Here is a 21,113-nt window from a genome sequence, read left to right on the forward strand (position 1 = left end):
TTTTTCAGCGACTGTGTCAATATTGTGTTAAACAGTAATTTTTCTCTCTATGGTGTTCTCTTTGGCAAGACCAGCAACCTTTGTATTTGAGTCCAAAGGGGAGACGGCAGTTTGTGCTTCTCACCCCATATCCTTGTTTGCACCTGCCTGCCCAGGGAGCCTTTGCTCTTCCTGGTCATTGAAAGTTCAAGGGAAATCAGTGGAATCAAAGGTCATTGTCTCCTGGCAGACCTAATGTTGACCGTCACATGCTGGGGCCAAAGTCTCTTTGTTTTTAACCCTGCTGCCTGGTCTGGGATGTGTTATTTAACCTCAAGATTATACTTTAAAGGAAGCATCCTGCTGTACTACTGTAGGTGGCACTTAGAACTTGGCAGTGCCATACCGGCTATATTGTTAGCTCCGCATGTTCTTCATTTGTAAGTTACTTTGGCTAAAAGTATTTTCTTTTGGTGTTTCTTAAAATTACTAATTCTACTATAAGGTATGCAAGGATTATGTTTTACTTTATACCCATATATCTTCAATCGCATAAAAATGTGAAACATCACACACAAGCAAAAGGTTTTCCTCGCATCTCACACAGTAGTGACTCTTTTGGGAGGAGACGATTGAGTATCTAAAGGGGAGCAGCTGGGATGTTAACATCTCTTTGCATGCAAGGAAAAGCTGTGAAAAACTTGATAGCTGATGCTACGTCCCATCAGGATATAGCCCATCTGTAACCTCAGTGGGGCTTGTTTACTTCAGCCAGAACTATCGGTTAGTCATATGGGGTCTCGGGAGGTGTGAACTTGGTGTAAAAACAGTGACTTCTCAAGGCATAGAGAAACATGCATGATGCGACATTAAACCTTTTTTTATCCTTTAGGATGAGCATTTATCTCTTCACTTAAGGTCAGACGAATCAGATTTTGATCTTGTTTTATTATAACAACATTGGCAACAAGTTATGTGTAAAGATTCACTTGAAAGTGTTTTGATGTAAATTGTTTGATGTACAGTATGCATCACGATTGATTTAAAAGTACTTTAATTTGCTTTTTATGTACACTTTTGCCTAACGGAAAAAAATGTACCTAAACTCTAGCTCTCAAACACACGAGTCACTAAAATCACAAAGACTCACGTGTATACACCACCTCCCCTGTGCTGTTCATGTGAACATACAAGTCATCTGATTTAAAAAACAGCATAAGAGAGTACAGTAAGGCTGTGGCTTTAAAGGTGGCGCCATTAGCATTGGAAAGTCCGAATCATCTTGGCGAATCGGTTCGTTCGGACGAGTTGTTCACTCAGCCGATTGACACAGCTTCACCAAATCATTCGAATCGTTACTCAAAACACTTCCCAGAAGTCTCTGCGATTCAGCTTATATGTTTTTATTTAACTTAAAGTTGTAAGTTAAATACCGCTGTGCTGTTTATGATCACACTGTCTATGTATTACTATCTACCGCAATAAAACCTGACCCGTCAACTTTTAATCAAACAAACAAAATGAAAAGGGTAAAACATTAACAGTTTAAGTAGAATATGCATTCATTTTCCAGCCTATATGTCTTTAAAGGAGATTATAATGTTTATATTATTACAATGTTTTTTCTTATCTAGTGTTTAAATTTGAGGAGCATCATTTTTGTTCCTTTCGGTTTTTTAGGTCGTTTTATGAGCCGGCTGGATTGAATCACCCCAGAACGATTCGTTCGAGGAGTCGGTCGGGCGTCCACGCTGAGGGTAGGAGGAGGAGTGAACATGGCAATGCAGGGTGCCGGGGATACCTTGAATAAACAATTCAGTCAAGCGACCGACTGCAGGACGAGAAGCAATAGAAACGGCACATGTGGGGAATAGACGCCGCCAGCCCCATTCTCTCTTCCGTTTTATTACAACCGAATTGATCGTAAAGAGAATATCGCGTGCATGTTTCCGACTAGTTCCTGAATGCACCATTATTTTCACGGAAATCTCTTGTTTCGGCATCTGAACAGGTAAGTCTGTATCTCAAAATTACATTTCAGTTGTCATTTATGGTTTATCGCATGAACGCTCTGGCAGTGAAGGCTGAATCCACAATGCATTTTATTGTGTAGCGGCTTGTGCGTATATAAGATAGGCAGGGGGTTATATATGTCACACGTTGGTGATGGGGTGGTGGGAGCTGACGTTTCCATTTTGTGTCTTCGTCATTTTTATCCATTGAATGTGTACAAGCAGGCTTGCACAAATATGTGGGTTGTGTTATCTAATACGTGGGGTTACACAATATGATGACAAAATCACAGTAGTGGTGGCAAACACAATTTTGTCAATTGTCCTATGTAAGAACATAACATGCACAACAACACATGATAAAACAGTGCATTTGTGTCTGCGTTTAGTACAGCAAAGCACTGTGGTGTGGAGACATTACTAATGTGACTGTGAATACAGAATGACTGTGACACCTTGCTTACCTCATAGTTTATGTTTAGTCTAACAGAGAATCTTCAAATTCCTGTGTGAGGTCTTTAAAGCGCTCTGAAATATTGTTTCAAGGAACAAGCATCTCGCCAGCTATAAATTCGACGTGTAAGTAATATTTTGTTCAGTTTACATGAAACGCGTGATTATATGGTCAGATTCATTTATGGAGCATTTCTTCATGAAGATCGACCTCGACCGTGTTGTATTATTAGATATAATGCTTTGGGCCGTTTTAACATTTTATGTGTTTAACTACAGGATCCTAACTTTACAGTGCTCAGGTGACTCATGAGTATATTTCTTCTTGAACAGTATGGAGCATTGAATAAAATATACGGTGTATTATAATCTGCAAGAACACTATCTTTGCCTTTATTAGGATATGAATACGTCCAGCTGTGTAAATGTTGATGTTCTTGTAAAGAGTAACCGAATCAAAAGTGTTATCTCTCTACATCGGGTCTTTGTTTCTTCTGGGCTGAAAAGTTTCAAATGTTTGCATTTCAGGAGAAAGGGCTTGCTTAAGATCACGTTGACATGTAAACAGCAAGTCTTACTGCCCACAGCCATTACTTCAATGTTCTTTCCAAACTTGTATGATTTGTTTTATAAAATATGTCTTCTTAAATAGCTCTGAAATAAGCTTTTGTTAGCAATAATGTCAGAGAAGTAGTAAAAAATAGTTATGTCGACTAGTTAATGATATTATTTGTGTTGTGAGTCATGGTTTCTGTATTTGAAAGTGAATTCGTATAACATTCCTTATTGTTAACATTGCTGTAAGATATGAATACACCAACACTTCAGATAATGTTTAACTGAAGAAGTCAGCTGAAGGTTTCTGCTTTTAGAGCCAATTTGTCTTTTTTGTATTTAGTCAATTGCCCAAATGTTCACATAGTCCCGCAAAAATGTTTGCAAACTCCTGCTCTGTTGCCTTTGTTCCGTATTATTATTACGCTCCCAGTTTATGATATTTATAAATTGAATTACGAATCTCTGGTCACTGGACATTGACCATTTCGGAGAAGGCACTTGACAGAGGGAAACCGTAATACTCCTGTCGTTTTGCACAGGGTGAAACGGTTAAGGCCATTCAAAGAAATGCAGGATGAGGAAATGGAAGGATGGAGTAAAAATGTGATGTGTATGTGTGTATGGGTGTCTGCGGATCGAAGGCGTTCATTGTTCATCGGATAATGACAGCTTCATCTACTGGACAGGAGGTCACCACGCCCCTCAATCATAACCTATAATTGATTGTCCATAATGGAGATTGAAGTACATTATTCATAGTTTGCAAAAAATTACAGCCTGTGCACTCACAGACCGGGGTCAGATAAATCAGGAGGAGAGGTGCACACGCTAGCACAGGCTTGTTGAGGAGACGACCGGCTGAACGTGATCTTGTAAACATCAGGGATCAATGATAGCACGCTAGCAGAGATCTCAGCACTGCAGCAGCTTTTAAGAAGACATTTACAGTGCCTCTTAAATTGGCTCGTGTTTTGGTCCGTGGAGGGGGGCGTGGTAAAAAAAAGACAAATGCAAGCAAAGAGTCTTGTATTAAACTAATGGCGTAAGCAAAAGTGGAGGGCAAGAGGAAAAGAAGCATCTTAAATCATGTCTCGGTGTGCCAGCTCATCTGTCAGCAGTGCACCACAGAAATGATTTTTCCATCTGTAGAATAGAAATGTCAGACCTAGGGGAGCGATGTGTATCAGTGATGTTTTTATAGAGTAGGCCAATGTTAGGTATGCGATTTATGGCACATGTGCCAGCTATTCTTGACTTTGTGTTAAAACTTAGTTAAGATCATTAAGATTTTCGTAGCGTTGCCATATTGGCATACACACACAGTTTGGTGTATTTGCAGCTTTTGTTGGATAAGAATGGTCAAATTAGAGAAGGAAACGGCTGAATTAGATATGAAAAGCAACTGGTTTGTTTTAGTTTTAGTGCAGAACTGTTGAATTTCATTTTTCCCCTAAGTGGGTCTTCACCAGGTTTTCTAGTAAACACTAGTGGACAACATGCCTACTAAACATGCCAATACATAGGACTCTGCAATTTTTGCCATTTTGGAATAAAGATGGATCAAATTTGGTTTGATTACTGTGTAGGAAAAATCTGTATTTGATTAGTGTCTGAATTTGTAATAAAGAATTGAAAAAGATTTTCTAGCGGCGAGGTTGCGTATTGCAACAAACGGCTCAATCCACCCCTTTCTTTCGCAGAACTACGGTGGCTGACACAGGACTAAGATGTCTCTCGTTTTCATTTCTCTGCCGAAGGAGACAACAAATTTACCAAACGTGTTCTGTAGAGTTTGTCCGTTTGGGGCTACTGTAGAAACAACATGGCAAATTCCATGTAAGGGGACCTGCGGTGTAAGTACTGAAGATAGAAATAGCTCATTCTAAGGTAATAAAAACATAGCGCTATATTATGTAAGGTCTTAATGCACCTCTGAAGACATAGTTATGTGTATTAGATTGCATTTCTTTTAATAGATCCTCCTAAATATCACACAAACACCTTTTAAACCATTATAATTTGTTTGAACACACAATCTATTATCTATCTATTAAGCTTTTTTATGATTATCGTCATCGGTCATTTTCAAAGCCAATTTGTAAAGAGCGACTGCATCAAGTGGAGGGCATACTCTCTGATGAGAATTGCTTCTTTCTGTCCTTACGGTTTACCAGGGTGTTACTATAGTAAACCTGTAGTAACCAAGATTTTTAGTCAATGTTTTTGTCAGATCTCTTTGTTATTCTTAATTTTGTACATATTTTACATACATATCGGTCCAAAATATCGGTCATCTGTCTTATTGATCTGTAGTAATCGATGTGACAAATGCATAGCGGTAGCTGATCATTTAAAATATATATCAGCCATACATACCAGCTGATCGGCATGTCTCTAGACAGCTTTAATGGCTGTAGGGATAAAGGTTTTTGCAGGTCACCGTGTGGTAGGATCAGCATAATTGAAGGCTTAAGAGGACAAAGTGGGGCGATGGTTAAATTGGACTTAAGACTGTTATTCAATGGTGTCTTAATTTAACTTCCTTTGGTTATACGAAGCAAAGTCCACTGAGAAAAGTGGCTCACTGGAATGCCAATCATTCCTCACCGATCTTGAGACTTTTGAAGGTTAGAGGGCTGTCTGTGGCTGGGCTGACGGATTGATGTATGTCCCCTGTCGAGCAGAGAATTCGGAGTCCAAGGCCGCCGCAGTGATACCCTATTAGGGGGAATTGTCCTTCACAACTTAGTTGCTTGTCCTTTCTGGAGCCTACAGAGCTCAGGCAAGGGCATTGTGTCTGCTACAATAAGCGGAGGCTGTGAAGTGCCTCACCCTCACATAATTATATGCCTCTAATGCAAGAATCTTTCACTGTTCATCCACTCACACCAGCCACCGCGGCAGAGCGGCGCAGTCTGTGGGAGACGTATTCCTACTTCATTAAACTTGGTGTTCGGGGGCTTTTTTAGAAATTAAATTGGTCCTGCAATTAACTAAAAGGGGATTTTTAGAATTTATGAATGACTGAGGAGATTGATATATGGCGAGAGGGGACAGCAGTATGTGCAGTGGACGTGAGGCAGAGGTAATGGATTTATCGGCACGCTGAGAGGAACGTGAAACGAGGTTAGGTGCAAGAATCACTGTAACCACATTTTAGGATCATGGCAGGCGAGTATACTTTTTCGGTTTCCATCCCAGAGTCTTTGTGGTCGAGACCGTTGTCTAACAGTTTCTGTCCAGTGCGGTGAGGTTTCAAAGAAGCCGTGTGGTACCACTGGTTATTTTTCAGTCTAAATTTTGTGTACCAGGTTTGATAAGATCTGAAATAAGAACAATCTGCTCTAAGAGATGAAGACAGCTCGAGATGCGCACATCAGGACAATAATGCACAGTGTGAACTTAGACCTTTAATGTGTTTCTTAGCAGTTAATTAAAAAAATTCATTAGCTGCTAATCTATATCAAACAGCGAAAAAACATTATGGTGTCATGGTTTTAAAATGTAAATCCTGTCTGCTTGTATTACAGAGTATGGGCCTTTGTATATGTTGAATTTGGATTTATTTCCTAACGGACATTCTTTTTTTTACCAAATGGGACTCACAGCTAGTCCCAACCTATTATGGCCAAGGGAACACTGTGTTCGATCATTCTAAAGAAGAATATTATTAAAGACATTCAATATATTCTAGTATTACAAACTCATTTTAGTGTCAAGTACCATGGCTGTTGTTGCTAAAAGTGAGTGAACCATATTAGGTGTACCAAAATAAAAACAATTCACACAGATTACATTAGACGAGATGGTAAGAGGTCTTTATAGTTTACAAAGACAATGTAAGTGGTATTTGTCTGTGCAAAACTCCATATTTTTGAGCTTGAACATAATGAGTAAATGGTGTTCAGAGTAGTTTGTAACATGTTGCTTTCTTTGTGATTGCAAGGGTGTTCTCCTAAGTCGATTGCTTGTTAGCCCAAGTCAAAACAGCTTATCTCAAAGTCTTTTTCTGGACCCTAGATATAGTTCAGTTTTCTCCTTGAAGGTCTTGATTTAAAAGGAATAGTTCACTCAAAAATGAAGATTGTGTAGTCACCCTTATGACTTTGTGTTATCCGTGGAACACAAAAGAAGATATTTTTTAGAAGATAGTGTTTTTTGTCCATTTCGTGTGAACTCAATGTTGTTTGGTTGATAGACGTTCTTCAAAATATATTCTTTTGTGTTCTGCAGAAGAAAGAATGTTATGCAGATTGTTGTGATTTTGGGCTAGCTATCCATTTAATTTTGGAAGTGTTTGGAAGGTAATTTTTTCTTAAAAAGACTCCTGAGATGAGCTACCAAACATGTTCATAGCACTGATGTAAGGGGGTAAATGCTTAAATGAAGTCAAAAGTATCCTCAACAGATATGGGGTTGTCATCATTAGCAAGTTGCAAGGAAACCTGCCCTGTTGTTCTTAACTAATGTGTTTATATGATTCTGATATGGTGTTATGTACACCGCAGACATGCTTTTGTGAATATTTTAAGAGCCAGTCAGTTCATGGTCAAGGCCTATTTAGCGTTGGAAAGACCTTTGGCCGAGAGCAAATGGCACTGGCCAGAGGATCCACCGTACTAAAGCATAAACTAGGCTAATCTGTTACCGGGCAACAGCATTCACCCCTCCATAACACGTAGCGGGGTGTGCAGTTCATGCTGTTACCCGGGGGATGCTTTTTTGTTGAGTTCAGCTTGAACGTTTTTTTGCCATAGTCTGGTTGCCCTCCCTGTTTGGACTGTGGAAGGAATCCGCGGTGTTGGAAAGACCAGGGACAGCTGGGTAAACATTACAGTACTGTGCCACTTTGATATGTTAATTCTTGCTCTGCTATAGAGGTGTAATCTTTTTGTTTTGGTCATTTGTGCTTTTCGTTTTGTTTTGTTAGAGGTTTTATTGCCACCCTCACTCTTTGAACAAAATGTGTCACCTCATCCATCACAGAGGAGCAGATGTTTTTTTCATTTGATAGTCATCGGTAAATCTGAACATTCGTTACCCTTCCCCCAAATGGTGCATATTAAAGAGAGAGGCTCGGTGAGACTGGAAGCGGCAGCCGTGTCCTGGTCAAACCGTTGAAGTATCATTGCCCTTGCGTGCGGCCTCGGACCTGACCCAGAGGGCCAGATTGTTTCCCACTAGGCTGAGATAATTATCATGCAGGCTGATTTGGAACAGCACTTTACTGTTCATTGGTTTATTTTTAGTGGGTATCTCCAATAATGAGCCCCGAAACCTGATCCTGCCGGCTGCGTTGAGTGAATTAAGGGCGTTTGACTGTGGTCTGTCATCTGCAGTTCAAGGTTGACATCCACTTTAAGAGTCACACCAAGGTCAAGCACGGTTTAATAAGCTGTTTTGTCAGGTCAGGACACATGATCTTTCCCTGGCCAGTGATTTGGGTTAATAATGAACTGAAGCCAAGGGAAAAACAAGGCTTTGGGAAGAAAGCTTTGTGTTAGAGTCTAACAGTTAGACTGTCAAAGCACACCCAATATCCTTTTGTAAGATAATTGGGAGGAAAATCATGATCATAATATTTTGTGTGGGTTTTGGGTTTGAGCTATGGATTTTTTATCTAAATCTTATTTTTAGCTTATTTATTCATGTCTGCCATTTTTACAAAGATTTAACTAACATTCAAAGTTGGTCAGACCAAATCTGGATATTGTGAGGCTAGGACGGTATTCTTTTGTGTCCATCTACAGGATGTAAACTTGATTAATTTTTATTTTATTTTGTGAATCTAACATCCATATCTTACATTTTGATTTGGATATAAATGTTCTGTTGGTTGCATTTTTTCAAACATTTGTGCAGTGTTAAAAAACTGAAACAGGAAGTTCTTCTGGACCAGCATTGTTTAAGTTTTCCAAAATGGTCTATACCTACAATTTGATATCTTAATATCTTTTTACACTTTGACGATGCTTGATATATATTTTTGCTTTTGCTCTGGAATAATTAGGAGAGATATTCCTTTTCCCCCTAAAAACATGATTCTGTATGTTTTGATACTCTGTTTTGCGCTGCTTGAGAGACCTACAAGGGGAAGGTTCTACTAAGTGCCATCTTTGGCACATTAATCTTAATTTTCAACAATATTATATTCTGTAATTCTATATATTCAGCAGCACAATTATCATGGTAATATCCAACATTTGATATATTGCCAAGCCTTAGTGGTTTCTACCCCTTTTTCTTAATGTATATCACACTGGCTTGCATAATGACAGGCTAGATATCAGAATGCCAGGAGCCTAAGGCAGAAAAAATATAATTATGTCTGATGATGACGTATCCCACCATCAAACACCTATCCCACAGCGTCATTAAAAGAAAGGTTTTTTTAAACCCTGCCACTGAAAACTTTAATGGCAGATGTTTGTACCTCAGACCTCGTGGTAACTTTTTTTGCAGAGTGCTGCCTTCATTTGTGGCATCAGCAAAAAGGAACTGGAACACAATATCAGAACTGCTAAGCTATGGTGGAATTATTTGGGCCAAAGTGCATATAATAGAGGCTACTTGTTGCATTGTTAAATCTTGCTGATAGCACAACCTTATTGTTCAATCTGTCTATAGACATTTTTCATCTAGATTTTGACGTAAAGACACAAGATCTTAGTCCAGTGTGATCTCACAAGCAGCGTTTGTTGCGTAAGGTGGGTTAACTTGCTCTGAGAGTGCACTCGCAGGCAAATCAGTCTGTTTTCAAAGCGATTCTAGGGGGATTTACGTTAATCTAAAATGACAGTTATGACCTTAATACCCTTTTGATAAGCGTCGACATGACCCGTGCAAACCAGACCACGACTGGGGTCAACTGCAGTGACACAATTTCAGAAAGGGTTCAGTTAACCCTCATTATGCACAGCAGTCTTGACAATTTTGAGCTTTTATGTGCCAATTTTTTGCCTCTGCAACTGCGGTTAGCGCCTGACACTCGTAGTTAGACGTGTCTGATTCAGCCGGCCTGCTCTTTGAAACGATATGGACTTTTTGTGGTTTGACCTCGCTGATTATAAGGAGATTACAGATGACCTGAAAACATTTGAATGGCGTAAATAAGGGCAATGATATAATTCGCGTTCGGGTCTGCTCATCCTTCTGCTCGCTTGGTGTGGGCGGCAAGGCAAGCAAGGAGAGCTGAAGGTGATAAAACATCCAAGTTGCCTGTAAATGAGATGAAGACTGGCCCAGCACCCGGTTCAGCCATTAAAGATGTTTTATAGCGCCCCTGTGCACTCTTCCCCCTGAGGTGCACGCACACGTAAACCTATCTATCAAAGGGAATTGACCTGCCTTTGAGTGATCACTTCACAGTGCCCGCTGTTGTCATGTAAACATGCATATGCCCTTTATGTAGATAGCCAAAAGGCAACTGACGTTTCACTTTATCATTATTGTGATTTTTCTTTTTTACTTACATTTCATACTTCAGCAGATAAGCCGTTTGCTACTAAAAACAGATGATATTGCGACTTTATTAGCAAACAGTATTAGCTAGTCATATTTCACATCTGAGTGACATTTATTTCTCTTTAAAGAAATCTCTCGGAACTATCTCAGCCACTTTGCCTGCGTTCGGCAGATGCCCTTGCACGCCCTCGATAACAGCGGATAGTGAAGCTGCCCTCTGTGCTCGTGGAGCAAAGCAGAAAATAAAGTTGCTGCCTGCAAAGTGCTGCAGTGGGAGGCTTTAAAACATTCCCATCCACTTTCAGCTCTGCTAACCTTGCTGAGCTCTGACATCATCCTGCAACAATGTCAGATCCATGTAGATGAATATAATTAAACAAGCGCTTATCATCCAGCCGGGAAAGTTTTGTGGCAGGTCAACCCTGTTTGCCTCTCTCGGCTGAAGGTCGGGTGAGGGTTCGGCGGGCTGTTCGCAGGCTGGAAGGTATGTGAAAGGCACAAAGCACACGTAGGCCAGAACATTTTCCAGCGCACAAAAGTCTATTTTTACACCAGCTTGTTATTTACATGGAGCCAGTATGTCCCTTTCCTCCAAAGTACCATAGTTTCTGCAGTTATTGGTACACTAGTAACCTTTCTAATGACAGAAAGTGTTCGCAAATGTTACCGTTTAGCTATGGTACTTCAGTAAAAATAATACTAGGGTTGACAACAGTAAGGAATAAGCAAATAAACTATTGTCAAGTCAAGTCAGCTTTATTTATATCGCGCTTTTTACAATTTTCAACGTTACAAAGCAGCTGTACAAGAAAACATTGACTATAAGCAAAACATATAAGGTTATGCAAGTCAAAACACAGGTCAAATATCAGACAGACTATAAATTCCTATATGCAGTGTTAATTAAATAAAACTATAAAATTCTATTGTTTACACAAAACATAGTTGCCCAAAAATTCTGTTATTTCTCTGTCATTATTTACTCACTCTTGGCATGCCAAACCTATGACTTTCTCGCATGCATAAACAACAAAATCAGTTTTCCCATCCACTTCCATTTTATGGATACAGCGCATAAGTCAGAAATTCTTTTGTGTTCTACTTTTCACGGAAATACAGATTTGGAAGAGTGAGTAAATAATAACACAAGTTTAAATTATGGTCATGCGTCAAGAGATGCTAATGTTGTCGACTGGGAATTGAGAAATGCAACAAGCACCATTTGCCACCTAACAAGTATATCAACATATAGAACCGATTCGGGGTAACCTGTCACAGCCACCGCTGTGGTGTTAGGTCCCCGCCTCGAATTCTAGCTTGTTCCAGCGAAACCATTTGCTTAAGATAGCACGAGGCACAATATGTTACTTAATAAGGCAAGGGATTTTTAAAGTCTTTCACCATTAGCCGCTGAAATAATCTCCTCCTTGAATAGAGAAGGCAGCCGTGAAGTGAGTAAAAACGAATGTGCCGCATAGCCTTTGGATAGGAGCAGTATTTAATTAAGATCAGCCTGTCTCACATACATGCCACCTGATAAGAGCTAGAAAGCACATCTGGCAATATGAGAGCTTGATCTCTCTTCGCTGGGGTTAATTAAGGTGGTCTCTGCTGAGTTGTGTGATAAGACTGTGTTGAACTTTTCTTTTGTCCAGTTAAGAAAGTGGAAGACTGTGTGACCTATTTTCACCAGCTGAAAACAAGGTCCTATAAACTAAGATTCCAGCGCTTGGAGTGGAATATTCTTGTGGAAATCAGGAAGGTTATGCTTCATGTAAATTATGAATTTCTACAGTGTGAATAGATCTCTAGGGCCATGCAATATATGAAATATTCACAATATATGCATGCAGGTGATATAACAATAAATAACCTTGAATATGTGGTTGGAGCCCTTTTTATGCACTTGTTATCTGACTATTAAGATTTCTAAAGTGCATGCCATTTCATGAATCTTTCATGTTCGCTTATATCGTAAAAACGATTTCCTTGCTCACTTCTTATGGCCTGTGGGCTACTCCTCTTAGGCTTACAGGAGTAGACAGACTAGCCAACCGGCCTTGCTTTTTATCCATGAACACAACCTCTGATCTCAGAGGTTATCCTTATCAGCCCCCTGGCATTTCTTCAGAAGTATTTTCATTTGTGTTCTGTGAAAGAAAGAAAGTTATACATGTTTGAAATGACAAGGGGTGAGTAAATGATGACAGAATTTTTATTTTTGGGTGAACTATCGTTTTAAGAACAATGATTCTTTTTAATGCTTTGGCCAGATTTTACATTAACAAGCTACATTTTTCACATCTTTCACGGTGTACCTGCACTTAAGTGTTGTCAAAGTTAAATGTGTGCGAGCACCCTGCTGAGTCCTGGCATTCTTAATGCTAAAATGCGTAGAATGTGATGCCAAGGTTGTGGGCTTGATTCCCAGTAATTGCATGAAGTGATAAAACGTATCCCTTCCATCCAACGTCGGAGAGAAGCGTCTTTCAGATGCATAATTATAGATGAGTTTATAAAGCAGAGCCTACGCAAGCCAATCTGAATGAGTAGTATTTTCAGAAAAGATATCTGCCAACATGTTTTTAGCCATTCCGGACAGGGATGAAGATCAACACTGGATTCCGTCCCCTCCTGATCACCCTCTTGAGGTTAAACTAAAAACCGCTCCATGCGGGGCAAAGCACACCCAAGTGCACGACAAGAACAGCTGGGCCCCAGCGTGGCCGGGGTTGGCAGGGTGTAGCGTTTCATCTGCCGAGGGGGCAACTCTACTTCCTCGGAAGGGGGCCCGGGTCTCTGAGAAGCTGTCATCATTCACGTCGTAAAAATTCTGCTTGTATCAACCCTGTTTTTGACCTCCCAGAAAAAGGCCCCCTATTTTAGGTGCACGTCTACGAAGTGTTAGTGCAGTTGCGCTCCTATTAGTTTGTGCCATGCCAGGTGGTGTGTAATTACATAAAATGGTGTACATTTTACTTAGTTGCAAAGCATAGCTTGGCATGATGTTTCAGTTAATGTAACACTATAGCAGTGGGCATCAGCAATCTGACCTCCTTTTACGGTTGACAATCTCATCTCTTAGTGTCCTCAATCTTTTTTGTAGCCTCATCGTAAGACTCAATGTGTGTTTATTTTACATTTTTAATATTAGTCAATGGTCTAGTGTGTGAAATTTAATGGCATCTAGTGGTGAGGTTGACCCGCGGTGTATTTCTAAGGTAATAAAAACATATTGCTTCGTTATGTAAGATCTTTATACACCTCTGTACAAAACATAGTTATGTATATAACATTGCATTTCTGTCATTTTTTAAACTAATACCAATTTACTGTGGATTAAAAAACTCACTGTGAGTGTGGTCCACATAAAATGATATATATTCACATACGTTTTGTTGACGGTAGCAGAAGGTTGTATATGTTAGAATTAGTTAACACATAAGCAAACATCAGCTAATGTTGATCAATACATTTGTTCAGCTTTTAATGTTAGCTTTTTTGTTAATTGTACATTATCTAATGAAAACGGTTACAATGTTACTTTAAAATGTATTCATAAATGCTCAAATCAATATTCACTCTATGAATCAATGCAATAAACAAATATTTTCCAATGTAAGTTTGTAAACTAATGTAGTAACTAATGTTACTGAATACAATCTCAATGTAAAAGTGTTACCTTGTTTACTTAATATAAAACGTATTTTATTCGACAGCCATAATATTTATGTCATACAATCTGTTTTATACATTTAATAAAGTAAAACCAAGTCCCCTCTGAGTAAGATGTACTCCAGCTCGAGAATCAGTGTCTTAGTTGAAGCACTGCCTTCATATTGCAAATCGTATCTCAGGCCAGGCGAGCAGATAACTGCGCAATTCGGCTGTGGCGTGAGGTTAGAGGTACACAGCCTCTATGAAATTTTTCATCAAAGGAACTGATAACGCAGGCAGCCGTCGGAGAAAGGCAGGATATTTGAGATATCTATCACTGTAGCGTGAAGGGATTTTTGTCTTGCAGATGCAGTTCAAGGACGCCTGCAGGCAGCACGACCCTCGCTGTGCTTCTGACGCGACTCAAGGTCACGCGAGCTCACCCTCTGACATTTACTCACTTCAGAGAGAGAGGGAAAAAGAGTGTGTGTTACAGAGAGAGAGAGAGAGAGAGAGAGAGAAAGTGGGGGAAGGGAAGGAAGATGGAGTTGCAGTAAAAGTCATCTTCCCTTGTGTGCTCGGAGTAAACAGTTCACTTTGCTCCGTGTGAGTACAGCCAGGACCTCATTTGCTCAAGCGTTTTTACTCATCTCTTCCAATTGCCGACAACTCGAGACATGCTGTTCTTTGGCTGCCTCTCAGTAGGGCCGTTTGTCACGTCAGAGGGTTTTATTTGACTTAAGTACGGTTTATCTCGAACCGGGCTCCAAAATGAATGCACTTTTAAATTCTGCCCTGTTTCGGGTCTTTAAATGGCTTTTATTTGATGCGTACAAAGCACTCCGAATATTGAGATGGCGTACCGTTACGTTTTCCGACATATTGAAGATGTTGGGATTATTTTGATTAAGAATTTGCGTATGTTAAAGGAATAGCTTTTAAAAAATTAAACCCGTTTTATTAACTCGCCCACTTACTTAAAAGCCTTACTCACTGTTTCTTTAACAACAAATAATTGTTGATAGATTGACATGACAAAGTAAATGCTATAGTTTGATCATTTTTCTGATACGGTTTGAAACTCGATAAATAAGCAGACAAATCAGAAATGATGCCAAGGCGATAGAGCGACTATGTAAACGTTGCTTTTAAAGAGACAGTCCTGTCAAAAGTTAGCTGACTCGTGTAGCTGTGCGACTCGCACTGTTATCACCCCGCCATTAAGTTTTTAATCCCACTTCATTTCTGCTCATTAGCGATTGCAGGACTGACCGGCTTGGCCATGTCCATCCGTCTGTGTCAGGACAACTATCCCCCCCCCCCGAGTTGCGTTCATTACTTTTGTCTTTTTCAAGTCCTTCAAAAGTGCTTATTATTATTTAAGTCAAACCGATGGAAAGTTTACTGTCAGCTCTTTTGGGAACGGACCACAGTAACAGAGAGCAGACCAGGAACATGGAAGGGGTGGTTGGAGGTACATAAAGAGCTCATGTGCTGTGGAGACCTACAACTAAATGCTCAGGGGGAGTTGACTGCATATTTTATGTAACTCGTTTCTATGGTGATCAGAAAAAAAAGACTGGTTTGGTGTTCCAAAGAGTGCTGCGTTGGCAGTGCAGTGGTTGTGGGTTCGACTCCCAGGAAGCACACGTACTGATAAAAACCTATTAGCTTAAATGCACCGTAAGTCCATTTGATTTAAGCATATGAAAATATAAACATGGTTATTGGGAAAAATCTTACATTTTATAACTTGAGGAATAAAGTGGGTCACTATTAAGCATACCTTGGGTACGGCATGACTATGTTTATTCATAGACTTCATGGTACTTCAAAGAATGGTATTTTGTAAGTGTACACCACTAGTCAGACGTATGATATTATAACTGTTTCATTGTAGTCTACAACTATGACTTGCATAAGCAGCTCAAGGGAGCCTTTCACAAAGTAAAACTGTTTACGAATGAAGAAGATGTCTTTGATTTCCCTGGAAACCAGGTTTTACCTGTGGCGTACTGATGTCATGTGTCAGGATGTCAACTGTCACTTGCACTCCTATTGAACTTATCAAAACACCACAAAGGTGTATAGTTGCTAAATCGCTGGTTCTTTAGAAATATGAGCACAATCTCTTGAAATAGCAGACAGGGATTTGTGTATTTATGCTTATGCAAAAAAAAGACCAAGATGAGTGTTTATTATTATGTGTTGATATGCTTTTATATGAAACACATAGTCCCATATGTTTTTTTAAATGGAACGGCTTAGTTTGGTAGTTTAGAGTTGCTTTCACATTAGTAATAGCAGTCAAATGTTATGGGTTCTTTAATGGCCAGTACTAATGCATAAATAACAGGCTGGCTGTTGCCTAATGTCTATATATTTATATTTCGAAGCTTCATAACTTGGCCAATTTCTTCTTCAGTATTATGAGTTGGAGCTTTGTGTACTTTGCCATTAAGCATTCAACTCCATCATAGTCTGTCACATCCTTGAATTCTCTTGCCCTCTTCCCCTGGATACATGCATTTGGCTCTGATGACTGCAAAGACTTTACTGTGTTAATAACTTCTCTCTCATCTTGGGAAAAGGCAGGAGACCCAGGCACCGTCTTCCCTTTAATGTGCTGGCTTTTCTTCAATCATTTAATTAAGAAAAGGAGTGATTATTCAGCCTGGAGTCAGCTCCTGCTGCCTTCCAGTGCCTAATTCATCTCTGATTAAACTTGTAGCGTTCGGTAACTGTGCTTGCCTGCTCTTTCTAGGGCACGAGAACAGGAGGAGATTGTGACGTAAAAGAAGACTAACCTGAGTTCTCTGAGGTACGAGACAATGATCCCCTTGGGTCTCTTTGGGTTGATGAAGACTCACAGCTGGGTTATCTCTTTTTGGTTTTAACTTAGGAGATAACCCGCTGTGGTGGTTGTGCCGCGTGGGATAGACTTTATGTAGACCGTCTGATCCGTCTAATTAATAGGATACTCCATCCAAAAATTAAACTTCTGTCGTGAATTATATTATAGTGAATTATAGTTTTTTATGTCTTTTTTTATGGAATTACTCCTACCCCCCACTCCAACGGTTGTTCCAAACCTGCATACATATCTTTGTCCTGTTGATCAGAATGAAAGATATTTGGAAAAATGTAAGCAACAGACATTTAAGGTACATCATAGTAGGAACAATTTAAATGGTAGTTATAACTGTTTGCTTTCCTACATTCTTCAAAATAACTCATTTTGTTCTTAACAAAATAAACAAACAAAAAAACTATGTAATGATTTTTCCTACTATGGCAGTCAATGATGTCCCAGAAATGTCAGTTTCTAACATTTTTCCAAATATCTTTCGTCTTCATCATAACAAAGAAGTTTATACGGGTTTGGACCAACTTGTGGGTGAGTAAATGAAGACAGAATTTTCATTTTTGGGTGGAGAATCCTTTTTTTCCACATAGCACCGTTTTACAGGGCTCTAATGTATTGTCACCTGCTGCTAAATGGATGTTTACAAACAAAAGCAATGTAAGCCTAAGGAGGTAACCATAGCAACAGGCTGCAGAAGTGCTTTCAATTACGATCATTATTGGATGGTACATTGTTAAAAAAGGATTACCTTAAATTATTTGATTCTTCTGATTATTGATTAAGTTTATATTAACTATGTTTATTAAAGTTGAATGACTTTTATTTTGAATTTTGTACGGACACATTTCTAGTTCAATGGAATTACTGTATTTTCCTGATTGTCCCTTGCTGCTACATGTCTGTACTAGAATATTTTGCTGCTTGTATGCATCCTTACTTGAAAGTGTTACAGAAAGACTTGATATATTGTTAACAGCGTGGAACGCAAACGTACACAGCTAAAAGAAATATGAGGTTGCAATTTCCATCTCGACACTATTACCAGTGGAGGTGCCATAATTTGAGTCAAGTTTCTCAGCCAAATGTGACAGCGGTTGTAAACACAGACCCCACCAGTGGAATTCCACCGGGAGACAAAGTAAGGCTTAGAGCGCCTGGTTCCCTTCTCCCTTTGCTCTAGGGTGGAAATGGTTAACATATCACTGTAATTGGCACCCGCAGCTGCTTGTCCTCTCCACAAACAGGAGGGGATGATTTTTCCCTCGGCCTTCTCTCTCTCTCCCTCGCTCTCTTTCTGCAGCCTCTGCTTTGTGTGACAGCTGCCTAATTGGGCATTCTCCCCTCGTAGCGAGGCTGCCTCCTCCGGCCTCAACTGCTGACGAATGGCAGCGGATTACAGATGAGGACACTGTGACCCGTTCGACCTTCCCGCGGCTGGGGGAGCGGAGGGAGGGAGGGGCTTGACGGGCCGGGCCCAGAGCCTCGGGTCACTAGAGGATGAGGTCGTGAGAAGGTGGAGGATCTGCCAGGTGGCCAATGACAGAGTGTCACATGACAGCGGCTTGATGTCACTGTGTCAAGGGTAGACTAATGGCACCGCATCCTCGCCACCACACAGACACGCGCACGTTGCGTTAATCCCCGGCCTGTCGAAAACATCAAAATGTGAGGCAGTGAGTTCCTGTGGGTTGTCTAGCTTTTATTTGGGTTCTCATTTGCATGTCATATTTCTTCTGCTGAGCTCCTAATGATGCTCATTATGGACATAATGGTGTCCTGGGTGAGGTACATAATTATATGCAGCAGACATTGCATTTGCTATATTTCCGTCTAATGCTGTTCTGTCTGATTTATGTTTTTCACCTCTATTTACCTTGCGTGCTGTATATATTGACTCAACCGAGTTTGGGGGCGGGGTTATCCATTCGATGACCAGTTAAAGAAGGGTGTGTGTTTAAGAGAGCTGTTTAAATAGCACTTGAAAACGTCACCTTTGACTGCATGATGGGGTGCACAATATATCGGTGACCACATCAGCATCGATGAGCTTTTGATTGAAACTCTCAGTCCAGGTTCATTTTTATGCCCATGGAATGAAGAACAAGTGAAACATGCTTGTACTCTTATATGTATACATACTAAAACAACAGCTGGGATTTAAAGGCACTAGGCTAATGACTGTATGTTTCTTCATGTCAGCACCTTAAAAATGGCACGGTGCATGTGCAGCTAAACTAATGATCCAAATGAGCCCTTTCTCTCCAGATCATTTGCTGCACCGGCCAGCCATCGGTTAGACTTTCCTCTGTTAATAAAAAGAAGAAAAAGAAAGAAGAAATTCTATAAGGTCTCGCCTGCTGATGCATCTCAGCTTGGCTTTGCTCTTTCAGCCATCACAGACCCACAACCGGTCTCTGCTCCAATTCACACACAAACACACACACACACACACATTCATACTATAAAAGCGAGTGTGTGGCTGTGTATGCCAAAAAACACAGGCTGTCGGAGGGGCCGTGCCTCGTTCTTGTCACGCTGCCAGGATGCAATATCACTCAGCTGAGTTAGAAAGACGTTGTTGTAAAATATGATGAATTATCCCCGTTCGGCAGAGAGTGGGCCCGTCTGTGGGCGTGTGTACGTGAGAGTATGTGAGGGTGTATAAAGAGGCTACGCTTGAGGGTGTGTGTGTTTTGTGTGACGGAGCGCTAGCGGCGTGGCTGCGGCGTACACAAGAGTGTGTGAGAGGGGGTGAGTGTGTGGGCGGGAAATAAAGAGAGCGAGAGAGACCAGCCACAGGGTAACTACACGTTTAATGGCGACCTTGTTGCTCGCGCACTTAGCTGAGTCGCTCTGAGCGAGCCTCTAATCCTCCAACCTGGTGCGTGCACGCTTGATTAGTGGCCTTGGTTATCTGCCTAGAGGACAAGGCGCTGCCCTCTCCTTTGCTGGTCAGACTAGGGCACTGAAGGGTGTTAACCCCGAAGAAACAGAAGAGCGGGAGAGAGACACTCAGAGAGAGAGAGAGAGAGTAAGAAGGAAAAGGGGCAGGATGCTTTTGAGGTGTATTGGTATTCAGTCAGAGCCTTACAGCCTGCAGAGCAAATTGATTACTACATTGTACCTGTTCTTGGTGTCACAGCTTCATAAGAAGGTAAGATCGTATACTGTATCAGCCTGAGCATGGCAGAAATATATTTGAGCGTATTGTGGGCTTGTTTTAGTTGCAAAGTTGCATTGCTTTTGCATTTACTATATATATTATGCTCATATGAGTGACATTCTTTTAAATGGTTTGAAATGCTACACTTTGAAGTTGTTTTATATTGTTGACTTTGAATGTGCACTAATGTAGTCGAAACACTAAAATAGTACTAAATAATGTAAAACAATTTTTTTATTGTGACAAATCTTAGGTGTAACGTCAGTAATATAATAACAGATTAAAACATGTACATTTGTTTTATCTGGAGATAGTTGCCTTATGGCCGCTGACATCACATTACCAGAGAGATCACATTTACATTTATTCATTTGTCAGACACTTTTATCCAAACATGACCAGCTGAATACTTAACACTTTATCTTGATGTTAAAGTGATCCAAAAATTTCATAATTTACTCACCCTCTTTTCATTTAAAACCTGTATGACTTTCTTCTGCAGAACACAAAATAATATATTTAATCTATTTCATATTTAAAATATCAATCAATATATCAGCATTGGGCTTTTGTTCATATAATAGAAGTGAATGGATACCACCGTTGTTCGGTCATTAACTTTAAAAAAAAAAGATCTTTTGAGTTCTGCGGAAGAGAGATAGTCGTAGGGATTTGAAATGAAAAGAGGCTTAGTAAATGATGACAGAATTAAAAATGTTTGGGTGAACTATCCCTTTAAAAGATGCCAGTCACAGCACAAGGTGATAAACTCACACCGACAAACATTAATTATCGATTGCATTATAAAACTTGATGATTAAATAATATTAACCCTACCAAAGTCAAGACCTTTTTTAGTGTTTATAGTTGTGTAAGATAATATACTATGTATTGCCAGTAACTTTAAATGACATCACATCCCGGAAAAAGTGGATCATGTCTGTTTTGATATTTCTTGGCT

The 21,113-nt window shown here is 40.0% G+C and overlaps 1 protein-coding gene across 2 annotated transcripts in view; it reads left to right on the forward strand.

Moving 5' to 3' along the window:
* Nucleotides 1–1,727: 1,727 nt before the first annotated feature.
* The window catches only part of nrip1a (nuclear receptor interacting protein 1a), a 28,578-nt gene continuing 9,192 nt past the window's right edge, over nt 1,728–21,113 (forward strand). Inside the window, exon 1 of one of the 2 annotated variants that reach the window (XM_079480816.1) lies at nt 1,728–1,990. The gene's annotated coding sequence lies outside the window, so the exon portion shown is untranslated. Of the gene's footprint in view, nt 1,991–19,811; nt 20,144–21,113 lie in introns of those variants that run through there. The other variant, XM_079480817.1, reaches the window with a different exon arrangement.

Source organism: Barbatula barbatula (assembly GCF_947034865.1).
Source record: "Barbatula barbatula genome assembly, chromosome: 19".
Classification (NCBI taxonomy): domain Eukaryota; kingdom Metazoa; phylum Chordata; class Actinopteri; order Cypriniformes; family Nemacheilidae; genus Barbatula; species Barbatula barbatula.